Raw genomic sequence first — 13,213 nt, forward strand, 5'->3', positions numbered from 1 at the left:
TATCTTAGAAAAATTAAACTGTTTAAATATAATACTTTTGGTTGTTTAGGAGACTAAAATTCTGACAACAATTAAACACAGAGCAAAACAAAAGCAAACATAGAATATGATCAAATGCATTACTTTACTACTATGCAGTAACTATATGAAGGTGAATGTTTTCTCATTATCTATAACATTAAATATCATGTAATGCAGTTCCAGTGTAACTCTGTTGTTTGTGAAGTCAACATAGATATTCAGAACCATATCCTGAACAGCAATCAGTAATAACAGAAAATATATTTGTAATGCATATTGCATTTTGTATGTTATCTTTAGTATTTTGAATAATATGGCCATCAATAAATATGAGAATAAATGTATATGTTACATGTCCATCTCTTGATTTCTGGTAAATTGGTACTTAATTTTTTGAAATGTGCTGTTTATAAAATTTAGTGTAGGTATGTATGACTTATGGGTAAGAGTATATCAGGTGTAGTATTACTATATTCAGGAAAGAACACAGACATATTCTGTAAATAATCACTGATATTTGATTCAATGCTTTCAGATGCTAACATAGTTGCCTTCCAAACACTTGACCATAATTTGATTTCTAGCCCATGGAACTTAATTGAACATTCATTAGAATAATCTATTCTTTGATAGCAATGCAATAACCAGGTGTGCAACGTAAGCTTTATTCTTAGTATAGAAATGAAATCATTTTCTGTAAATAGGCTGATAAGAATAAATTATAGTAAAAGCCACGTTATTCAGCACTTGCATAACCAGCACATTCTGGTAACTGGTACTCAGGGCAACTGCCCTGTATGGACCAGCTGGCGTAGAGTGGCTCCTGAGGGCAGGGCTGGCTGAGTGCGGCTGGCTTTCCAGGTGGAGCTGGCTGTCATGGGGTGGCTCACCTAGCTGGGGTCAGCTGCTGCAGAGCAGCCCCACAGCCAGGGCCAGCTGAACAAGGCAGGCGGCACTGCTGGGGTTGGTGGTGTTGGGACGGCTCCCTCCACCCAGCCCTTGGGAGTGGTGCAGTCCCTGCTGGACTAACTGGTAAATTTGATTATCCATAAACCCATGTTCCTCAGGATTCTAGATAATCAAGCTTCTGCTGTAGTTGGCTTTGGAAATATTTATGGTGAATCCCAGGCTTTATGCTAAGTGAATAGGTTAGATCCTTGGTCCTTCAGAAGTACACTTTTCACTGTGCCAGTGTGGTTGGCCTACAATCAGAGTAGGCTGTATGGATGAGATCCATCGAGAATAAAAGAAGTTGAGAACAGGGAGGCCTTAGGTTGCTTTAAGTTACACAAGACATTGTTTTGGTCCTTGGATGCCCTAGGATAAGGTAATGGATGACATAAGTTGGGTCAGCTGACTAGTTCAATTTTTTTCCTCTACAAGCATCTGTTCAAATGTGTATATACTCATCCCTCATTAAACGAGTACTTCACTTATGAGTACTTACTTAAACAAGGGACATATTTACTTACCTTGGTTCACTCTATGAGTGAACTCCTCCACTAATACAAAGCTAATCCCCTCCCTGTGGCTCCAACCTGCCCTAGTCTGACCACCCCCACCGGCCCCACAATCCCTACCCGCAACTGCCTGACCCCCCACCTCCACCGGCTGCGCAGCAGCCTGACTCCTCCCTTCCGGCCCCACGGCAGCCTAACACCCCCGCCCCATCCACCGGCCTTGCAGTGATTACCCACGGAAGCCTGACCCCCGTCCTCTGCCAGCCCCGCGGCAGCCTGACCCCTGCACCTTCACCGGCCCCACAGCAGCCTGACCCCCCCGCCAGCCCCGCAGTGCCTATCCATGGCAGACTGACCTCCCCCACCTCTGCCAACCCTATGTCAGCCTGGCCTCTCCCAACAGGTAGACCTAACCCACCGCAGCCTGCCCCCTACCCCCCCACCGGACCATGCACCCAACCTTCAGCAGCCTGATCCCCCCCACCCATCCCACAGACCCAACCGGCCACCAGGTTTTAACCCTCCCTCCCACTCATGGCCCTAAACTGCACCCAGCATTTAACCTTTTCCAACCCCCAACCCCAAGGTTCACTTACCTTTCAAAAGCAGCACCACCTGCTGCTACTTGTTTGCCAACCACTAGGAAACAATCAGAGACTTTTACATGTATTTTAATGAGAATTTAGTGTCCCTCTTATGAGTTTTTGCCTACGAGCACAAAGTTGGGAACCAATTGTGCTCATAGAGTAAGGGATGAGTGTACTGAGTGAATGAAATTTATCCATTTATTTCTGCTGCATAGTTAATAGCCTGTTCAAAATGGTAATGTTCGGAGATTGGCAATATTGAATCATAAACAAGAGCAAATAATTGGCAGAGTTAAGCAGATGTTCACTGCTTCATTTGCTCCTCTGTATATCTATGAGGGGATAATTACGTTAATGTCAAAACAAAAAGTTGGAAGCTGCTCAAATAGTAGTTGAATACTAGAGGTGGGTTTTGTCTGGTAGTTACAGCTTAGTTCAGCTTTCCAAAGATTTATAGAGCTTCAGAAAGACAATGAAAAAGAAGGATTTGTGTGTGGAAGAAGTAGCTGGAGAGCCTCATATATCATTGAATGTTCCACGGCTAAACTGTGATTCAAGTTTGGATTTTGACACTTTATTCATTCTTTCATTTTAGCTTGTCTTGGTTTGATAGACCTTTAAACTATAGAGGTATCCTGCAGAGAATTGGTTACCTGATATTTGTTTTAATAGAAATGCTACTGTTGCCTGATACAAAGTCCATTGAAGTTAATAGAAAGATTCCAGTGATAACCAGCGGACTTTGTTCCATCCACACATTTCCCAGCCATAAAGCACTGACACCTTCTCCCAGAAAGAGTGGACAACATCCAGGATTCAGGAACAGTCATTCCCTATGTAGCTTTTACTTTTATATTAAAAATATAAAATGTTTGGTGGATAATTATCGAGTTCCAAATGAATTACTATACAGGCTGAACCTCTGTAAGATGGAACTCTCTCATCTGGCAAACTCCATATTCAGTAGTGATTTTAGTTAGCTGGATGACCACTTATCATGGGTGTGGCCAAATTTCCTGTGGGCCCATAAAGTTTGTTTCCAGTCACCAGTCCTGGCTTTCAGTGTTCTGTGCTGTTATTTAACTGTAATTTACCCCTAAATGTCTTCTAAGAATCAAATAAGCAGTGGAAGTGTTGGCAATGTGCAGGAAGATATTGACATTGTCCAGCAAGTTTTCTCCTCCAGCACTGGTCAGGTCCTGAGGTTGCCAGAGGAGGGAGGTTAAACCTGCATTCCCTCACAGTCTTATTCAGTGATTTAATAATGTAATATCTTTTTCATTTCTTTAAAAAATTTTTTTGCCTTAATGGTATTTTAACATGAGCCTACTCCTGCAAACCTTACCTAAATTCTTGTAGGATTAGGACATAGGTGTGTACAATTCATTTTAACATCCTACATATATATATTTGTAAAGTCTGTACAGACCCTAGTTTGGGGATTATATGGGATACAAAGGGAAAAACAGCAATAAGTCTGTTATTTTTTAATTAATCAAACAACAAAGAGTCTGTTCAGATTCATATTTATTAAAGCATTTGAAAATACTTGATTAGAAAGGATGACAATGTTTAGGCATCTTAGCCGGATTTACTGTTTTAAGCTGAGTAAGGTAAATATTTTCTTGTTTTATGAGTGGTAACTTGTGGACACAAGGAATATTTCAACAGTTTGAACATGAGTTGGAGAGTTATAGAATCCCTGTTGGAAGGCCGTGGTATTTTAGAAAATTAAATTTTATAATTGTGTAGTGTGCATTCAGACACCAATTTCAAGAATGAAAGGGTTATGTTAATAATGATTAAAGATGTAGTTCAAATTGGGACAAATATTACAAGATAATAAAAAAACCTCTAAAAACATAAACAGCTCTAAATTGCATAGATGTCTTGGGAGATCTCTGAATTAAGTATAGATCATCATCTCCTACTAACTTTTGATAGATCTCATTAAAACTACTGCAATAGAATCTGCTAAATGTCTCCTGAGAGATATTATGTGTAAATGCAGAAATTAAAAAATGAATATTGAATGATTCTATTGAGAAATTAGGGTCATTCAATTGTGTTAATGGCAGCAGAATATCAGATCTATGTTTTTCATCTGTTTTCCTAGAAAGAAAATGGAAATCTGCATATAATTTATAAATTTGATGAAGTATATTTCCAGATAGCAGTTTTGCATAATCCTTAAATGGTGCTTTATTAAACCTTAACTCTTTGGTGCTAGTGATTTGTACTTATTCAAAGCCCCTGACTTTGTAAAAGGAAAATGTGATTTCGCTGACAGGAAGTTTATAGAAAAAAAAATCCTTCTTTCTGAGCTATACTGCAGAGTTCTTTTTCTTATTACACACTTATCCTCCATGTTACATAATAACACCAACATAGACCAAGGAGAGATTCAAAATCTGCCCAGCATGACAAAGAGAAAAACATATCTTTATTCAGTTACTGGGAAACAAATCAGGGCTTTAAAATTGATAGCAGCTGACACTGCAAATGTGAAAAGGGTTAGTGTGACATTGTTTAAGGACATGTCAATGTCATCTGTTTCTGAAGCTGTGTGGCATAATATTACCAAGTAATGCATGGATGTCTTTACTATTATTGCCCTGAATTCTAAAGATTTTTTTTTCAGTCTGATTTTAATGGAACTTACAGCTGAATAAGGACTGCAGGATTCAGGTTATTATTATTATTATTATTATTATTATTATTATTATTATTTTAGATATAGGAGGATTTTTAAAGTAGTTTTTGGAATTTACATAATTATATTTAGAATGTTTAGAAAGTCAGATTATTTACAAACAGCAGATAGGTCAAATTTTACAAGAACTGATTTATTTGTAAGTGCTGCATAAAAGAGACATTGATGCCACACCGAAAAATAAAACGTATTTAATGTAAGTACATATAAATGATCATTCTGTTCTGATTTAAAAAGAGCCAAACGTGTACTGACATTTATCATATAAATAAATTCCAAAAAACTCTGGCCTGTCATCTCATTTTCCATAATATGTGTGTAAAGACTGGAAGATAGTAGGTTATTATGTATATAGAGAAGAGCTGAGATAGTACGGAAGCTTTATTTGAAAAAAGTAAACTTCAACTGTATTTCTCAGGTTTCCAACATCAAACGTTCCTGAAAGGTAAATTGGACTTAAAATACTGTTTTGGGCCTTCCACTTTAATTTCACTTAAGAAAAAATGTTTTCACCATTGTTTCTTTCTAGAGTAATGGAGTAATAATAGAGCTTGTGAGTCACTGAATTATAAATTGATAATTTGTTGTAACTATAGCTACACCATCCCTGCTACATTACTACATTGCCATCTCAAACAGCTAGCTCAGCCTTAAAGAATTATGTGGTTCAGACGTGATATATTGGTGTGATAGGAGCCACGGTAGTGTTATACTTGAGTTACATGTTCAGCTAATAATAAAGTAGAGATACACCCTTTGTTTCTTTACCTGGCAAGGTAGAAGGACATTGTTCTGATAGGCTTGTTGTTACTGCGATTGAACTGGTTATGCTTGTCCAATATGTAGGTCACTGAGTTCTTTAAAAAGTAAGAAATCAGCTTGAGAAAAATGCATTTCAGAAGAAATGTAGATGTAAAGGAAATAGCTGCTGTATCTCCTCTTAAAGCCTGAAAGTAACCCTACCATTTGTTCTTGAGCTCAAAGACCAAAGGTGCTGTTAAGTGATATATGTAGACATAATCTCACTTTCATGAACAAAGAGTTTACAATAAAAATATGTAACTGAATTCTTTAGGGGGAAAAAACAGAAAGTAAAAAGTTCAGAGGTTGAGCAATCCATAACTACTTTCATTCCAGGGGCTCTTTTTTCACTATTGAGAGAAAAGTACGGTTAAGTCAAATAAAATCTCCCATGTCATCTAAACTTTTAAAAGCACATTAAATGTAATACAATAATGCAGGATGAACTTTACTGTCTCCAATTCAGTTCCTCTGTGATTAGTGCCATTGATTTTGGGAAACTTCTTAAACATAAGACATGTTTCATTATTATCAACATTTTTATTGGCGGGATTTAAATGATGTGACTCAGTGATCAAAATAGAGACGTCACAATTTTCTGGAGGGAGGTCTCCGAAATGATGAAGGAAGGCACATAACACACTTGCCTCCAAAAGCATAACAGTATTTCCCTGGTAAACCCTGGGATATTGAACTTTCTGTGTGACTGCCTCTTAAAAAGTTATCCTGTTTTCCTGTGTAAATAAGATGAGTAAGTGTGCAAACATTTTTGTGGTTAAATATTTCAGAATCCAAAGCTCTTTGTTCTTTGTTTAGTTTCATATGTGCAAAAAAGAAAAGTGATTGTTCTTCCCTGGTTCTGCACAGCAACAGCACACCACACAAATACTGTAACATTTTGTTTCCCCAGGAGAATTACAGGCCCCAAGTAGCTCATCACAGAGGCTTTCTTGGAAGTTCTTAAAGAGATCCCAGTAATCCTGGTTCTGTAAAAAGGAAAGGGGGCAGACTCCTGGGGAATCTCTCTGACATCAGGTACAGAAGACACATTCCATAATTTATTTTCCTTGTTTCAGGGGGAGCAGGATCTCAGAGAACTTTCTTTTCGCATTTGAAATTGAGTTTTAATTTCAGCAAAGGAGTCTGGTATAATCAGAGGTATCTGGTTACACCAAAAGAAAGAGATGAGACATTTGATAGCAGGTATAATTAGGTTGGAATTTTATTACTAGATGTCTGGGACTATCAGTAAATAATATGTTTACATGTACATAGCAGGTAAACAAGGAGTTTCTTTGCTAGCACCCACCCCCTCCTTTTCCATCCATGTCCTCCAGCACACTAGACCAGGTCCGGTTGAAGGTGAAAAAACAGTGGCAGGGGAATTGCAGGGCCCAGGTTGCAGCCAGACAGTTGGGGGCAGCCCCCACAAGCTGCCCCTACTACAAGGAGCTCCACCTTCTCCTGAGGCCAAAGGAGGCTGGAACCCCCCACCATCCTCCTCGACATGTCTGTGGCTGACACCAATCTGGAGACTGCAACAGAGGGCGAGGACCACACGGGATCGTCAGCCAGCTCCAGGCAACTGTGGACAGCATGGCAACTCAACCCCACCAGCGATGGCAAGGGCTCAAGCGACAAGGCCCTTGTCATCGACATCCCATCCAGGCCATCCAGCCAGGCCCCTTCTGGCCATGCCTTGCCCACCTTCCCAGAGGAACCCATAGGTAGGTGGCGTGCACACCAGCCTCCTTAGTGCCCAGAGAGGGAGTGTCAGGTCCCAGCCATGGTGGCCACAGGCATCCCACACGGCCACCAGCCCAGGTACATGTGGACTCTGGATGGCTATGGTCCCCAGGCTCAGGGGGATGATGTGCAGCACTCAGCACCGCATAGATGGGACAGCACCATGGGCTGGCCAGACTTGGAGGGACTGGGAAACAGAGGGGGATGAGGGGAGGCATGTCCTCGGTACCCCTGTGGGGCACCCAGGGACATGGAACCTGGGGGGTGGGTGGGCAGGACACAGGGACCTGCACCTCCCCCTCTCTCTCTACAACTCCAGCAGCCAGACCAGCCCCACCACAGAGGGCGAGAGGGAACAGCAGGAACCATGTGAGGCCACTGCTTGGCCATCTGCTGGCACCACCAGGGTGGCAACGAGGAGGCAGGGGACACTGCCCATGCTGCAGCTCTGCAGGACCTTACTGGCATGCTGCAGGAGTGGCTTGCCATGGAGTAGCAGGCCTGGGACCGGGTTGTGGCAAACATGCATGACCTGACCCCAGGTGTGGTGGGCCACCTAGACCCAGCCGCCACCCCATCTCACGTCACTCCCACACCCGTCCCCTGCCCCCACCCCACCATCCCTCATACCCCGTCACCCAGCCGCTCCCCCAACTTCCCCCCTCTGACCTCCCCCACCTCTCTGCTCCCACAGTCAGCCTTCCCACCCCGACCTCGCCCGCCCCTCCACTCTCCCCCCACCCCACCCCCTGTAGCAAACTGCCCCCCCAAGAGCCTGAACTCTCTGCCCTTGCCCCAACCCACCTGCCCCTGGCCACCTTGATGCAGCTGGCCCATATGTTGATGGCCATCCCCCCTCCCCACTTTCCCCCCTTGCTGACCCGAGGGACCCCGCAGGGGCACTACCCAGCAGCGCCCCTACCTCCCCATGCCACCCATGCCAGCCCAGCCGCAATGGAGTGTTAGCCGGTGCACCCAGACCCGGGGGGGAAGGGGCGGATGTGGGAGACAGAGATCCCATCCCTCGACCCTCATAAATGATTAAGGCCTTCCGCCCTTACCCTCGGCCCTCCCAGGGCCTGGAGGGTGACTACATGAGGCCGCAATGCCCCTGTATATAGTCCCCCCCACTGCCCCTTTTTGTGATACCCCCCGTATATAGTTCTCCCCAGCCCCGCTTTCTGTGATACTCCTCCCTGTACATAGGCAAAGCACCAATAGCAGTTAAGTGTTTATTTCATGGTTCCAGCTGGGTCCCCTGTGCATGTGTGAGGGTGATGAGGTGTGTGTGCATGGGGGGGTGGGGTGGTTACTGAGGTCCCCACTCAAAGGCCTGGAGCAGGGCCTCCCATACCCATACCCTGTCTTTCTGGGCCTCGTGGCATGGGGCATCAGAGGGCTGTTCATACCCACACCTTGCCTCAATGGCTCACCCGTGCATGAATGGCTTGTGCTTTGCATCCATAAGGTTGTGCAGAGCACAGCAGGCCCCAACCACTGCCAGAACACTGGGAAGGCCCACCTCCAGCCTCGTGAGGAGGCATCTGAAGCGCCCTCTCAAGCGGCCAAATGCCCACTTCACTGTGTTGCAGGCCCGGTTCAGCCACTCATCAAAAACCTCCTGGCAGGGCTATGTGTGTCCCGCGTATGGCCTCATGAGCCAGGCCTGCAGGGGGTAGGACGCATCTGCCACAATACAGGGTGGCATTGTGGTCTCCCCAGTGGGGAGCACCCACTGGGGAATGAAGGGCCCTTGGCCATGCGGTGGCCCAGCCCCGAGTTCTGGAACACCTTGGCATCATGGGCTCGGCCAGACCAGCCCACACAGATGTCCTGGAACCGACTGTTGGCCGATTAGTGCCTGCAGGACCACAGAGTGGTAGCCCTTATGGTTTATGAAAGCCTCACCGCTGTGCTCCGGGGCCCGGATGGCGATGTGCGTGCTGTTCAGGACCCCAAATCAGTTTGGGAAGCCCAACTCCTCAAAGCCCCCTATGGCATCGTCCAGGTCCCTGACACGGACCAGGTGCTGCAGGAGGACTCTGTTGATGGCCCAGATGACCTGCAAGGAGTGGGAGGAGGATGCACTCATGAACATGGGGTGGGGTGTAGTGTGCCCGACCATCCCTGTGCCCTGCAGGCCAGGCCTCCCTGGGGCCCCAGTCCCTGTCCCTGTCCCATCCCTAGTGAGGGCTGCCCCATGGTCCTTGATGGTGCCCCATGCTGGAGTGCCCCCCATCCTCAGCCCCCACATGCACATGGCTTACCTTTTTGAGGACGGCCCCAACGGTGGCCCTGCCCACCCTGAACTGGTGGCTGATGGATCAGTGACTGTCCAGGGTGGCAGTTTCCAGAGGGCAATGGCCACCCTTTTCTGGAGTGGGAGAGCTGACCTCATACAGGTGGCCTGGTGCTGGAGGGCTGGTGTGAGTCACTGGCACAGGTCTAGGAATGTCCCCTTGGTCCTCCAGAAGTTCTGTAGCCACTGGTCATTGCCCCAGTCCTCCAGCAACAGCCGGTCCCACCAGTCGCTGCTTGCGGGGAAACTCCACATGTGGTGGATGCCCTGGGGGACCAGCTGGGGACATTGTGCACTCAGGATGACTTCCAGGAGGGTGGCTAGTAGGCTGGCGGCCATAGCCACTGCTGTGCAGCGGCCAGGAGCACGGCCAGTGTGCTGGCCACAGCCTCGTTGGGGATGGGGGGCTGCTAGGGTTCCATGGGTGCCCGGGGTGCTTCCACTGATCTCCTCGGGGTGCGAGCCTGGGGACAGGTGGCTGGCCCTCAACATGTGCAGGCCGAGGTAGGGGATGGCAGTGGCCCTTTAAGGGGACGGCAGGCCATGATCCCGGAAGGGCTCATCCACCATGCAACTCTGCCCATGAGACTTCCTGGGCCTGTCCTTTTGAAAGAGCGCCCTGCATAGTGTGGACACTCATTTTCGAAATTGCACTCTGGGACTTTCGAAAGAGCAGATTGCACCTTCAGTCTCTGTTTGTCTGTGTGGACACTCCCTTTCAAAAGAACAGCTTTCGATGTTTGGTTTCAAAAGCCATCCTTTCAAAAGGGGGCTTTAGTGTAGATGTGGCCTTGTTGTATATCTTCTTTTATGGAGAGCCTTTACTGAACATCTGCTATACACTTAAATAGTGAGATGTGGTACACGTGAAAAGAACGCACATGAACCTGCTGGGAGAAAGGCAAAAAAACCCTACAGCACCATGCCAATAAGGTGAAAAGGGAAAAAGTCCTTCCCAACTCCCCTCTCCCCCTCCCACAAATGGGGCAACTAGCATAATCTACACAGCAGATAACATCAGTAACCTGGTATATTTACACCATGGTGACAAGTGAGAGATCTGTAGGGGAGGCACCAGCCACATGCTCCCCTGAACTGCCTTTCAACCCAAGTCCCTCCCCTCCTGCTCTTGCAATGCCCGTGCCCCACTCTCAGCTACCTCTGCTCTGTTCCTGCCCATTTCTTCCTTGAGAAGCACTGTGCCACTTTCTCTGAGTGAAAGGGTGGTCCTGTCCCACCCCCGGAATGGCATGGCCTTGAGCTGCTCTAGACTGTGCTTGTTTTGGACCTTACAGCTCTGGGGTAGAGATGAGATTGCCCCACATTCACTGGAAGTGTCACTGTGCTGAGCGATAAGTGCTCGGAGGAGCTGGGCCCTGGGGATACATGTGATCACTTGTGCACCCCCCAGTCATCATCCCTGTATTTACATGGAGGGAGCATGAGGCTGCCAGCCCTCCTCCATGATAAGAAGGGAGGATCCCAGCACAGTCTGACCTTTTAAAATCGCTTATTCCTGGGGGATGAGTCAGCCACCACACTGGCCCCTTTTCCAGCAGTTTTACATCTCCTCCTGCCCCTCAAACCATCAGGAGTTGTTCTCTTCTCCCAAACAGCTCAATACATTTCTCCCAGTTTAACATGCACAATGGTGATTCTAATGACCTAAGCACATCCACCTTTAATTTTAGCTCACCTGTATGTGAGGAGGAGTGGGGGAATGTATTAGAAGGAAATTCACGTCACTCTTACTGGAAGTTTCTTTGTGTCATACTGGATGGTTCAGAATGCCTATCTTGTTACTTCCCCTGCATGCTCCAGAAATGGCTAAACTCTGACACTTGCTAAGTGGGTATATGACCTTCATTTATTTAATTATACACATGTTATTTAACTATATATGTGGTAAGAAAAAAAAATGAAAAATCTGATACATGCTATCATGATGGTTGTGAAACTGCAAAGCCTTCAGAATGTGTAGTACTTCTATTTGCATATTAATGAAGCTGAAGGCCAGATGCCACTAATTACAACCTACCCACTCTGTCCAATGTACCACAACCAAATACTCATGAGTAGACCTCTTAATTCCATTATGCAAATGATATTTAAGAAGTGTAGAAATAAATTCCAAATAGTGGCATCTAGAGCAGTGTATTGGCAGGAGGTAAATTAATAAATATATTCAAGAAATGGAAATTAAAACTTACTATTCAACTAGATTAATCATGGCTGAATAAACATGAAAGAAGTCCATTTTTTCCCTCAGCTCATGTGTAATAGACTAAAATTCCAAATAACTTAGTAAAATATATTAACAGTACTTCCAGAATGAATCAGGGTGCTGAACCAGTGTGGAATTCTGTTAATGTTAATAGCAGGGAGCATTCTAACATATTAAAAATACCTAACGAGAACAAAATCACATAATTTCAGGGCCTGATTCTCGGCTGGCACATACTGTAAAAGTTCCATTGATAATGAAGATGCATAGCTTTACAACAGCTCTGCCCATAAATCCTTGTTATTCACAGACAATGCTTTTCTTAGATTTGCTACATAATTAGTGAATGCATTGCATATTTTGTAATTGTAGCAGTTCCAGCCTTAACATATTTGATTGGGGCAAATTTCTTCACAGCAATGATCCATTAGAAACTTTGCATCTAATCTCATATCAGGTGTAACGGGTTCATGCACAGGCCGTTCAGCTTTGGTTTCTTTTGAACCCACCAATCAGTCTGAGACCTTCGCCTTTTGCAAGCACCTGTGCCCTTTATTGTCCGTCAGTTCCCATGACATTCTACATACAGAGGTTCAGCACAGCCAGCTCAGACTTCCTTCCAGCAAGGCCGATATAGGCCTATGGTTGATGAGGTGTGCAGTTGGGGCACCAGGATCAATTTCGGTAAGGGGTATCTCGGTGTTGGCAGAAGGCATTCTGCAATTTCGGTGTCAGCAGTGGAGATTTACCAGTACTGATCACAGTGAGGAAGATCTGGAGGGATACATAGGACTCATTAGAGGAAAGACCCTGGTTCAACGTTTTTCATATGAAATTTTTTATCAGTTTTTCTCCTTTCTTATGTTGATATCACCAATATTTTTTTCCTCAGATTCATGTCAGTAAGGAGCTCTGCACCTTTTAAATTTCCCCAATGTATTCTGAGCTGCAGAACAAACATAATGCACAGATGACTTGAAAAAAGCTCCAGATTGAATGAAAAAGTGAAACTGCTCCACAAGGCTTGATCTAGGATACTTTGAACACCCTAAATATTTTTTTTAAATTAATTAAACCATTTCTGCTCTTACATTGCAAAAGTAACATCTGCTCTGATTTCAATCACAGCCTATGTCTACACTAGAGAGTTTTGTCAACAAAACAGTGAGCATCTACACGCAAAATTCTTTTTGTTGACAGTCTGTTGACAAAACTCAGCATGTTCATTGACAGCATTCTGCCTCTGTGCAGTGAAGAATAACACCTTTGTCAACAGTTTCTGTCTACAAAAAAGCCGTGTAAGTGTTCCAGGGGACCCTTTGTCAACAGACAGGGCTTCCGATTCACTGGGCAGCCCGGTTT

The sequence above is a fragment of the Carettochelys insculpta genome, chromosome 14 (genome assembly GCF_033958435.1).
Source record: "Carettochelys insculpta isolate YL-2023 chromosome 14, ASM3395843v1, whole genome shotgun sequence".
Taxonomy (NCBI): domain Eukaryota; kingdom Metazoa; phylum Chordata; order Testudines; family Carettochelyidae; genus Carettochelys; species Carettochelys insculpta.